The 12761-nt window shown below is 42.5% G+C and overlaps 1 long non-coding RNA gene across 1 annotated transcript in view; it reads right to left on the reverse strand.

The window, feature by feature from the left end:
- Positions 1–721: 721 nt before the first annotated feature.
- The window catches only part of LOC141744820 (uncharacterized), a 132830-nt gene continuing 120790 nt past the window's right edge, over positions 722–12761 (reverse strand). Inside the window, exons 2-4 of the long non-coding RNA XR_012587587.1 lie at positions 8772–8902; positions 3143–3250; positions 722–2977 (exon numbers count right to left, since the gene is read on the reverse strand). This is a non-coding gene — a long non-coding RNA (uncharacterized LOC141744820). The remainder of the gene's footprint in view (positions 2978–3142; positions 3251–8771; positions 8903–12761) is intronic.

Genomic DNA, 12761 nt, shown 5'->3' on the forward strand with positions numbered 1-12761 from the left:
GATTCTAAATCGTTTGTGTCTGCTGTCGGAGTGGCATACGTTTGCCAGGATTGGTTTGACCCGGTATCTTTGGTTAGCTACACGCAAATTTCTTGTAAGAGGAAGACTGGTTAATACCTCTCGGTGCTCCTGTGTGTGCAATTGGCTCTGACAGCCTGCGTGGCTGGTGCATTTGAGGCGCGAGATTTACCGTGTTCCTGGAGGAACTGCAGTACGTGCCATCAGCTCCCCATTGGTATTATCCACAACAGCTGCCGGAACAAAATTCAGGGTGGAAAACCACCACCGCATTTTTTGAACAAAGATAGTAATTATGGTAATTGTATCACTTTAGCATTTTTCTTGCCTGTGTTTATGAACAAGTGATGCGAGCCAACGAGAACAGCAGCTTCTTCCCTTCAAATTAATTCCTGCTTTGTAACAGCAGGATAGATACGATAAGACTTTCAGTTTGGTATGTTTTCTCCTGCATCTTTTCGGTGGTGCATTACACATTCACCACAATTCTTCACCTCTACTGTCACTTTTATGGCGGTGTTTTCCTTTTCCTCCTCCTCAGTCATGGGCACGCTAATCTTTTGTGTCACAGCCAGCACAACCCCTCCTTTATATGGGCCCCCTCCTCCCTGTGCACCGTCATGGATTATGCAGTTAAAAGAAAAAATCATTTCACCTACAAAATGTAAAACAACGTAATTGTTGCCGTTGTTATTTTTTATTTCTATCAACCACTAAAACCAGTCTGGAGCGAATAATTAAGCAGCTATGTGTACCATAGGTTTTAATGCTGAACGTAACCCATTAACACCATAGGAGCAAGGTCCTTGAATTCTGAATTATTCTGGGAGTAAACCGTGATGAATCAGGGCTGAGATAAGAGCCAGGCATCTTTAAAAAAATCTGGAACATGTTCTTGGCACTCAAGGTTTGTTCTGCGTTGCGAGCAGTTTCTGCTCTTCCTTTTTTTTATCTTCCCCCATTCAACTGAATCCCATGGGAAACGCAGGCTCTTTTTAGAAAAATTGCTTGTTACAGTTCATTCTCTTATTTTCTGATATTTTTTGTCTTTTTTTACATTTATTTTACCACTGAAAATATTTGTATGTAAAGAGCATTTTACCATTCCTTGGGGCTTGTCTGTTCATACTGCTTATTCTGTACTTGCAATTGTCATAAATCTCACTCTGGTCTCATTTTCCCCCTCAAATAGAGCCTTGTTAGCTGTAACTCCTCTTGGACATGCTCCTCTGAAACGGCTGCAGCTGATACAACATGGTTCAGCGAGCACAATCAGTAGCAATATTCCTGGCACCAGCATGTGTGCTGGCCTGTCCTTACCTAGCAAGCTGTGTGGCCGAACTGGTCAAGGTGTAGGCAGCTCTCTCCTACTAGATCAGCTGCTGCTGGAAGAAAAGACTGAATTTTTTTACACAAAACTATGTGTTTTAACATCTCTTCCTGAACAGGTGCTTGGGAGGCAGAATGACCGCTCCACCCAGAGATGCACAGCTCTGCACAATAAAAAAAAAGGAGTTAGTACCCAGTTAGAGTCTGCCATGCAAGCCTGCGGGCATACATACCGCCCTCTTCACATAGAAAAATGTGAGGTTAAAAGAGACCAGCATTTAATCTCGTCTACTGCATAAAAGCAGCCATACAGGTATTCTACCCCATAATTTCTGTATCAGCCCCAACCACTTCTAGCTGAAGCGGGCTGTCCCTTTCTAAGAGACAACCACTTCTGATCTAAGGACTCTGACTGACGGAGAACTTTCCCACATCCCTTTGTGATCAATTACAAAGTTCAGTGAATTGACTGCTAGCTGTTCTCATGGCTACAAAACACGTATCAACCACCGTGTGTATTGACACAAACCACACGTGTATTCAGCGATGTGAACAGGGCCTCTTACGTGAGTGCTGGTGGCGAGAGCGAGCCCTGCGCTGGGCCTGTTGATTCAGGAAACGCAGACTTTCAGGTTCGGAGGAGGAACTCAGCCTGTGGTTGCTGCTGGTCACAAGGACTGACACCACCACTTCATCCAGGGCTCTTCAGTCCTGGAAACTTTTGCCCTTACTGACTCATCTTCCCTTTCTCCATCTGAGACCACAAATTAGAATTTCTCAAATTTAACACTGCTTACCTACTCTGGTTGGAGAGCAGATGAAAATAAATAAATACAAAGGAGAAGCACATTAGGTGTAACATCCCGTTCTTTCAATGCTGGCTGTGTCACAAGACAGACTATCAGAGACGGGGCCAAATCCTGAACTGTGGGGATGCAGAACTTGAGGTACATAAATATTCTTTCTATACTTTAAGAAAACGTATTTAAATTGAGAAAACTAGGTATCGCATGAAAAGATAATGTTAAGAGAAAAAATCACGAGCATATTCAGATGTCGGAAAATATATCCTCGGTCTGAAAAACCGCCTGAACAAACATAACTAGATATAATCAGTTAACATTAGTGATGCTATGTAAGCTGGGAGTAAGCACCAACACTTAATGACTGGTTCTGAGACATATTCCAGAATCTAGTACATCAATACTGGGCTTTGGTTTTATCACAGGGACATAATAGCTGCTGGGGACAAAATACTGAAGAGAGGTAAAGGAAGAAAACGACGCTATTGTTTTTCAGGTTACAAGAGTTTTACATTTTTTTATAATGTCTTTAACTGAAGTAAATTTTGAGCAACTAATAACCTAACACTTTGCAGGACAGCATAAAACCGCAGCCTGATGATTAGTGCAGGAATGAGGGCTGACAAAGGAAATGTGTGAGCATTTGCAGGAGAGGGGCCTTTTTTGCATTATAGTAATGTAAAGATGAGTTGCTTACGATACCTAACATGAAATTGATGAGTGTGCTGGTAAAATTTTGCAGTGAAGTTTAGAGATCTTTGCAATATCCAGGAGCATACTTCCCCCTTTGTCTTTCTCTCTCTTCTTCAATATCTCCTTTTCTCTCCCTGAGGAAGAAACAATAATTTAATTCTGACTAATACACAGAAAGTCTTCTACAACCAGGATGGTTAACGTATAATGAGACGTTTTATGAGCCACAGCCTCGGCTTGACTTCAGTGCAGCTTTAGCTTTGCTTTATGGACCTGTAAGAACATACTTAAGGCCTTACCATTCAAGCAGGAACTGTAGTCAGTGCTGGAGAGTGAGGGGTCTCCTGAAGCAAGACACCTGAAGCAAAAGGCCATCACACCTTGGGAAAACTGCACTGGTGTGAAACCTAGAAGAACACACAACTGCAACAGAAACCAGCAGGCACGTCTGTGAGCTACATCCCGCTTCTCATAAACAAGAGCTATAACCTCATTGCCCAAAATTGAAAAAACCCCTCAAATAATCCTCTAAAAAACCCCACTGTAAACAGCTAAGAGTGGTGTTGTTTGACTTGTACAGGAAACCCCACTTCCACTTTCTCCACAGAAACAGCAGGAATGGAGAAGGTCTGATGCTCACAGGCCCCATTCCCAGCAGTCCAAGCCCACCCAAAAGGGAGGCTTTTGGTAGACTTCAGCCACCCTTGGTGCAGAAACACAGTGCGAACAAAGCAAAACACTATGAAGCTAAACCGCTGATGTACCCGGCCCAAGTTGCTAATGGCCAATGGCTGAGATGGCCAAACTGGATGACCCTCTATACAGCAGGAGCGGTGACGTATTGGGGTCCCACCACACCATACCCCTGCTGATGCTGGAAGGGGTGGCTGCTGCAGTGCCGTGGGGCAGTGCCAGTGGAGCACTCACAGGTCGGCTTGCTCTCAGTGGCTTCTGTGCTCGGGGCGAGCTCCTGCTGCTTTTGCCACTGCAGGAGCCAGCTTGTTCTCTGAAGGACCCTGTCTCAGCCCTGGGCCAAGATGGCAGGCGTCACACTTCCACTTCTTGTGCTGCCACAGATGTCACATCCAAGGACCCACCACTACGTAGGGATGCAGTGGATGCTTCTTGGGACCTAGGGTCAATAATGTGGAATGTTGCATTTCACATGTGGAAATGCAACAGACGTTTCTGAAGGGCTGGAAACTACTAACGAGAGCCCTTGTGTTGTACATTTCCTGCTGCAGTGACAGGTTCGCATCTAGCCAGATAGATGTGTGTTTCTCAAGGGGAAAGTTACAGTCTGGGGAAGCACTCTGTGGGCTCAGTGTTTACAGAAAACAGCAAACAGAAGAAGGCTTGTGGTGTTGGAAAGGAATCATGGCACAGTTGCACGAGTCAGTCTGGTATCAAAGTATTAGAGAATAAATTGCACTACCCCCAACCTTAAGGACTGCAGATAATGCACAGCAATGAAGTTTTATCTGTGCTCAAGTACATATTTTTTATGCAGCTAAAGCTATGTCACAGATGTTCTTCACTAGAATAGATTTTGCCTTTGTTAATCCTGTGTTAATCTGCTGGTAGAGCTGTATCTGCATCATTACCACCGGGCTCCTTGCGGCGAGGAGCCACTGCTCGGTGGGGACATGGTTCCTCTGCATCTCCCTTTGCGGAGCTGCAGCTCGGAGGTCAGGCTGGCTTGTGCCGGGGGGAGCACCCCGCACAGCCCCCGTTTCTATTACCACTACAGTGCTCTGCCAGGAGAGGGAGCTAGGACTCTGAGATTCAGTGGCCTTTGATGTTTTCTGTTCACAAATCATGAAGGTGTTACAGCTGTCCAACACTAACATAGGCTTTCCTGTTTGGCTGGGGGGATATTCAGGGGGCCCGTGATTTTCCATGGAGGCTACCTACTGCAGGAGGGGTTCGGATCCTGCTGGATCTCAGAGGACTCTGTTGCTCCAAACTGTGTTTTGAGGCTCTTGGTCACCTTTTCTGACTGCTTTCCCAGGTGAACTCCAATGGGAGTTTGGACTCGGTGAAAATGAAATGAAGCCTACAGATCCTGCCATCATGGTACAGGTGCAAAACCACTGAAATGCAACCACCGCTGGAGTGGAGGTGGCAACCACCGGATGCATAGCAAGGCAAGCAACAGCTGGGAGGAGGGAAAAAATTTTGGTTAAGGCTACCAGGTGGCACACAGATGTTTGACAACATTTCTTTTAACTTAGAAACACATCAGCCTTCTTCCCCCTATGGTATATGTGTTTCATTTTGAACAAGTAACTGGCAGCTGGAGAAAGTTATTAGAAAATGCTAAGTCTATGTTCCAGCACTTGCAACAGCAGCAGAATTACCTGTTTCCTATTCTGCCCAAGCTTTCTGTCTCCTTTTTTAGATATTGTTGGCCTCAAGTCAAGTTTTGCTTAAGTTATGTATCAGAAGGGGAATAAGTGGAGCTCCAAGCTTGTTTAAAGAGTAGAAAAGGGATTTTAAACAAAGCTGGCAGAGATACCAATGCAACTATTATCTGGGTTCTGGATGTGGTTGGACCTGCTGGTAAGAAAATAGGAAATAAGTGAGAAAACAATTCCTAAAAATGTGAAAACCAGCCAATTCTACAGGGCTCCACTCTGTGCTCAAATGTCTGTAAGTGCTGATAAAAGAGCGCACGTGATGAGAAAGCGCTGTGTCATTATCAAAGGCCTTTTCAGTCTTATTTTCATTTCAGTTTTCTTCAAGTGCCGGAGTCTGGCAAGGGAAGGAAAATAACCTCATTTCTTCTTTGACTAATGAAATGTGGTCGCTGACCAGTCTGCCCTCTTTTCCTTCAAAGTGGTGGGTAGAGAGTTGTGCTTCCCTGCTATTTTCTACCTGATTTGAAAGGAAGAACAGAGAAATCTGGTGACAATTTTGGAGGCTAGAAGAAGAGCTCCTCAAATGGTGCTGGGCTCTGTTAGCCAGGAGGTGCCCAGGAGCCACGCTAGAGAAAGGATTGTTGAATGGTGACACAGTGTGAGCAGCCACTGGAAACTGTGAATAATGAGGGAGCCTCCTTCATAAGAAGTGCATTTTATTGGTTCTGTTATGAGTCGGAAAAATCCTGTGATCTTCTGATGCCCTCAGCCTATGTAACCCCATGGTCCAAGGGGTCGGCTTTGCCTGCTGGCGGGCACCAGCAGGAACTGCGGAGCGCTGGGACAGAAACTGCTCCCAGAAGAATGGCAAGTGGCCACCAGGGTGCAGGAAGAGTTTGGTAGCCAGGTCCCCAAGTTTATGGCTCTTACCATTTCTGTCCTTGCGAAGGATAACTAACTCTAACTGATAAGGATGAACAGTGTGGAGTTTTACATGCAGGAGCCATGGTTGTGAGTTCCCATCTCTGCAGCAGCCAACAAGTTATTACAAAAATAAATACCTCAGCGGCAGCAGCGGCATCCCCAAGGGCCTATTTACTTCCACTGCCACGAACTAATTCCTGCAGAGGAGCTCAAGCCAAATCCTGCAGAGACCAGCAGGAATCTCTCCAGGCTCTTGCAAAGGCAGTTTGCACACTGGAGAAAACGCTGGGGCTTGGTCATATTTATCGCCATGTCAGTTAAAACATGTTGTCAGTTAACACCTTTTCTAACACAACATATATTTTCTAAAGCTGAAGGAAAGTGAGCTTTTTTACCTCCTTTTATTTTTCAACTAGTTATTCTGATTTACTTCTGAAATTGCGCAGCACACTAACTGGTGCTTCGTGGAATGGCCAGGGATCAATCATTACCTTTCATGTGCAAACTGATCCTGTCTATCAATCTCTTATAGTCCCATCTCCAGAAAGGATGCCCCAATTCAGAAAACTGTAAAAACACAAAGGAAGCTAAGGCAGGGCGACATTCGCTTTCCTTGCCTTGCTCTCTAGAAGATGTTTCACGGGTGAGTTTATTATCCGTAGGAAGAATGAACAAGCCAATACACCCTTTTCAAGGTTTGCAGGTGCCTTAATGTAACTTGCTCATTTAATTTGGATCTATATACCTCATGAGAAGGGCAGAAGATTTTCATTTTCAAGGCCTTATTTAGCCATAAAACGTGTATCACGTTAGCTAAGAGCAGGTCTATGAATTTCATTTTATTTGATGACAAGAGAAATAGGGATGTATATATCACCCTTTCAGTAACTGCTATTAAAAGGTACATGTTTCATGAATAAACACTGCATTCCATGTCATAATATCTTTAGTGAAATAAAACTCAGGGCATTTGTAGTGTATGTATATGAAAAGCATCAGTTCACTCATATGTTAAGAGTACGAGGAAAACATAAGCCCCTTTTGTGACTGGAACTGGTCACACCTGGAAAATTAGGAAGGATTTTGCTGGCTCCAACAAAGTCAGTAGGAAATTGTCTATGGCCTCAATGGGGCCAAAAATTCTCCTAGATTTCATACTATTATAGATATTGTAAAATTTAGCCACCGAGGTCATTAAAATGTTATAATCCCTAGTGTGATACATGATGGGGTAAAAGCGCTTACAAAGGTATTGCTTTCTAAACTGGTGTAATTATGGTAGTAATTCCCAAAGAAGGCGTATTGCAAATGCATTTCCAGTTCCAGTTTCTCATTTTTTTTGTCAGTGTTCATTACGGTAGTGATATGCTTGTGTCTAAATCTTGTTGATGTCCTTCCAGAGGGCACTAAAAACCCTAAAGTAAGTAAAGAAAAAATTAGTTGTTGATTCTGACTGGCTGCTGAATTGCCGCCTTTTGAGCCCTGTCCCTCAGCTCATAATCTATAATGTTCGCTCTTATACTACCCAGATTACTCACTCTTTGTTTATATTAATCCACTTACAGTTTGTCTAACTTAAAGGGAATTAGGAAAAAAAAAAAAAGTGAGGCCTGCCCTCCCCAAACTTGGATGATTTGGGGCTAACAAGCCTAGGAGAGCTGTCAACACTTAGCTGTATTTTCAGTCCTCGGGAAGTTTGCAGCCACAGTGAAGCCGCCCTGTGGGGCAGTGCGGTGTGGGGCAGTGGGGGGCTGGCCAGTGTGTGGGGCTCAGGCACCAAATCTCAGGGCAGAGGGTCTACCCCTCCTGGCGGTGCACAGGGCAGGGTCCTGAAAGCCTCTTAAGGCACCAAAGAAACATATTAAGTCATGAACCCTCCTTTTCCAGTTTTAAGGAGGAGATGAGCACACAGGCCTCTAAATTATGGCAACAAAAGATTCAAGCTGAAATAAACACCAAAGTCTGACACGGGGTAAGAAGAGTGCTTGCCTGTTTCCTGACGGTGATCCTCTCAACAGTGATGAAAATCAGCTAGAGGTAAAAAAAATTACATGTTCTCTTTATGATAAATGAAAAACCTGATCTTAGGACCCACTTATTTTTAACCTTGCAGTTGCACTGTATTCCTTGACAACCGAGGAAAGGCAGAGATACTAAATGCTCTGGTATTTTGTTTCTTCCCAGGGCTTGAAATTGGCCTCGGGTGCTCCGTACATGGGTGATAAATGCGTTTCCATCTTCTCTGAAGATGTCTAGCATCTGCATTTCCCTTTGCTCCATAAAGCCACCTCCTTCCCACTGCTTAACTAAGATCTCAGATGTTATTTGAACAAAGAAGTGCTGTTTTTCAGGAAAGAAAACCAGAAAAAAGCCCAGTTTATTTATTCTCTTCCATCGAGTGTGTCAGTCCTTTGACTAATGATGACAAGATTTCTGTTCCTGTTGAGCTGCTAGCTTCTTCACAGGTGCTACCAAATAAATACATCAGTTTAGAAAATGATTTCTTACAACTGTCTGGCAAATCGCAGTGACAGTCAACTCATTTCTCATATGCCTTTATCAGATAGCTACCAGATTAAAGGCTAAATGAACAACACTTACTTCGATTAGATACCAGATTAAAGATCAAATGAACAATACTTACTTGGATTAGATTTGAAATGGCCATTAGGTTCACTGTGATTTTTTATCTCCTCATTAGCCCCTAGAACTATCCAGTCACCAACATATCGTGTTGCAAAAAGGAGCCCGGCGTCTTCTAAGCGAGATGGAAACCTGCAAACAATAACATTTCATTTAAATATACCCCCAGAAACCCTGGTGGTGTCTCAAATGGATTACCAGTTTGGACTTTCAGAAACCATGTACATTGGTATTTCTTACTGATGTTCCCAAAGAGTTAAAAGCATACAACATTTACATCTCATTATTTGATAGATGCTTTTATAGTAAATAAACCCAGGATTTTCTATTTTTCTAATAGAGACTTTTGTTGACGTTTAGTACGTTAAGTGTATATAGTACACAAAGAGTAATCTGTGTTTACAGCTTTTTTGAAAGTCCACAGTTAGAGAGACATGGAGGTGAGCAGCCATAATACTGGGCTAGGATTCAAAGCGATATCACCATGCTCTAGAGTAGATAGCAATAATCTGACTGTGACAGACACATTTCTTCCACAGTTTTTGGATTTAATGTTTTTTTCTTTTTGACTTGTGGTTTTTTTTGGCAAATACTGACGAGAAACCACCACATTGTAGGCCAGGATCTCCAGTATTTACACAGTGGATGTTACAGCCCCTTGGTGAATATGGCAGGCAATAGCATAATGATCTGGAGGAGGTGACAAGATTTAGCCTGAATAGTTCTGTGGTTTGATCCTCCAAATACTACTACTACTACTACTACTACTAAAAAAGTAGTAATATAAGTTATTAGCATTGTTCTCCAGCCTACGTTCCTCCTACACTGAAAGAAGCTGTGGTGAAGATACGTCTGGCCTAGGGCTGACTACAATGGCTGTTTCTTTGGCCTGAAAAAAAAGTGTGCAATCATCATCATTAACATCCCCTAGCACTTGATTAACCCAAATATTTGGGTAAAGATTGATTAGTCAAACCTTTAGTTAATGAAAATGAGAAAGTAGACATACCTCAAAATGTCTTCTCCCCTCAAAAGAAAAGCTCATACCATAAAGATTTTGCAACGAAGCCTCCATCTTACAAAGACTTAGAGAAGAGCTGAAGTTCTGGCCTCACCAAAGTGTAAGAGACAGTTCTGAGGGCCCAGCTACACAACAAGGGTTTATCAGCTCGTGATGGCCATGTAGGTGAATAGTGCGTAAGTCAAGCACTTTAAGTAAGACTTTATGGAATAGAGGGCTGCAGTATGTTTTACGGGTATAAAAGGGCTCAAATCTCACAACTGCTGTCTTTGGTTGCTATAATAATTATAATAAAATTAGTGCCTGATACATTAAACAATTTCTTCATGACAAATAATCTGATCAGTTCTATGAGAAGGACAGAAAACTTGGTAGGACGTATAATCTACTGGGACAGCAGGAACTCTCTGTCATTACTCGTGTATCTACATGGGAAACAAGAAAGCGAGAAAACACAGTGCTTCAAGCATATTCTAAAAGGATCATTGTGCAGAAGAATTCTCTCAGCGCAGAAATCAAAAGGTTTATAACAGGGAGAGGCAGTGCCTGCTCTGCAGTGACAGCTTCATGTTTATTTATTCTAGAAAAAATAAGAAGGCGATACTGAAGTAAAGACAAGATAATTTTATTCCCAGATCAAATAAAGGAACACAGAGTGTGTTCTCATCAAAGTGATTACTTTAGGGGGAACTAATACAATGAAAGTTATTAAATGAAACAACCTCTTTATAGGGCATCTCACATTAAGGATTTTAGTGTAAGTAATATTTCTGTCAGGCAAAGTGATGCAAGACAAAACATCTTGTAGAAGATACAAAAAAGACCTCTAAGAAGGCGCTAAGTAACAAGACGTGAACAGGAACCATTGTGAGAACTCATATAAGATGGCATTTTCTCAGGGAGTGCATGCATTTATGCATCCTGATAGAGGTATTCCTTGATAAACACATTCTTGTAAAAATGTATTCTATTTACTATGCTTCCTCTGCAGCAAATTATCCCTTTGCTTAACAGCTCTGAGAAACAAGGATGTCAGGAGCAAAAATGACTATTGTCCTTTCACTAGCTGCTTGAAATCTTTTATTTTAAATTAGCTTTTAGGTGCTGGTGTACGTAGAGCTAAATTAAATAGCTGCTCAGCACAGACAGCCGGGACAAATCCTCAGCTCTAGAGGAGCTTCTTCAGTGCAAATCTGAAAGACTTGCACGTCTCTCCTTCCACCATGCTGGAAGCCTTAGGAGCAAACTCTCACAGTGCTGGGCACGAGGTGCAGCCAAGAAGGTAAGTTTGCACAGATGCCATGCTTCCTCACTGCATTTACACGCATTAACACTGGCAATCAGAGCTAAGAAATGTGGACCTATCGTATCTTTTTGTATTCTGAAATGGACAGCCGTATATCAGCACACTTGAAGACCTACAGCTACATTTTATGGTCCTAGAATCTGGGAGGTCTCAAGGGGTAATTATTCGTAAAATGACTAAAACATCTTGCCTTGAGTGCAGAGTTCTGGAAAGCCATGTCTTCTCTAAGGGTCATGAGAGTTAGAGATGTAAAAGCCTGACTGCATCATCTTGTATTGTTCCCTCCAGTGCCTTTGCTAGTAATTTATCAAATCTGTATTTATCTTAGTATTTATATATGGCTCCCATTGCACCACTTTGCAATATTCAATTCCTTTATTCTCACAAGGGCCCTATCTGGTATATTCTGCATCACATCTGATGCAGTCACGAAGAGAAGGTTCATAGCAACAGAAAATGACAGGAATGTAGTCCCTTTTCCTCATTTGCTGCCGCACTCACTAGATCCTGGTTAGATTCTCATCTGATGGGGCTTCTGTCTCTCACATGGGAAAGGCGAAATGAGTAGGAGAGTAGGTGGGAACTGAGTTTGTTCCGAGATTGTGAGGGGGTCAGAGCTGTCCTCTGTTTTCCGCTATTTTCTTCCACAATATTCAGGATTTTGCAGGAACTAGAGAATTTATAGAATATCTCGCTGCAATTATTTGGTCAAGTTCTATGGCCTTTAATATTCAGGAGGTTTGACTGCAAAATGATCATGTGCTTTTTGCACTGGAGTATCGTTTTGTTTTCTTTAGGCACTTGCTGAAGTAAGATGTGCACGTTTTAACCCCTTTTGTGTTTTCTTTAATTCCTTTAGTTTCTCAATAAAAATCTACTAAAAGAAGAAAACAGACAACCCTAAACAAACAAATAAATAAATAATCCCCCAACCCCTTCTGTTTCTTTTTGCATTGGGCAGTTCTTCTAAATCTTTTAATTCTTGCTATGACCAAATATTCCTAACTACAAGTGCTGAAATGCCACCTTTAGTGGCCAGATGTAGAGATACTAGAGACCTCTTCTCCAGCCCAACTCCTCTCTGGAATGAGATTTTGAATCTGTCTGTTTCCCAAAGTATCAGATAACCCTAGAGAAAGGCTGTTGGGGTTGGGTAGAGAATCAAGGGCAAATTGGCTAGTCAGTGTCTGCCTTTGTTCTTTATCATTCTCCCAAGGAGGGAAGCACAGCACACACTAATAGCTATTTATGCGCCTTCTGACTTGCAAATATCATGGATGGGCACAACCAAGTGACACACGGGAAAACAGGACTCAAAAACTCTGCTGCCCTGTGACAGTTTAAATGATAAAAACACTCTCCAAGAATAACGGCACATGTATTTTGTATGGAAAGTATATTTCTTGTAGACCTAGACCCACCTCATTATTAAACTTAGAATTTCCCAGGTTTCCATTAGCAAAGCACGCTGCCTTCAGCCGCAGCACCTACAGGTAGTGTCAGAACCTGCTGGCGCAAACCACCAGTTCTGGCTTGAATGGCTTATCGGTTGTTTGTAGGAGCCATCAGTGAAAGTACAAGGGAAAAATAAAACAGAATATAAGAAAGTCTGTTAGAACTCTCTAAAAAATTTAGAAAGTTACCCAAAAATATGGAAAGGGAGG

Source organism: Larus michahellis, chromosome 6, assembly GCF_964199755.1.
Source record: "Larus michahellis chromosome 6, bLarMic1.1, whole genome shotgun sequence".
Lineage (NCBI taxonomy): Eukaryota > Metazoa > Chordata > Aves > Charadriiformes > Laridae > Larus > Larus michahellis.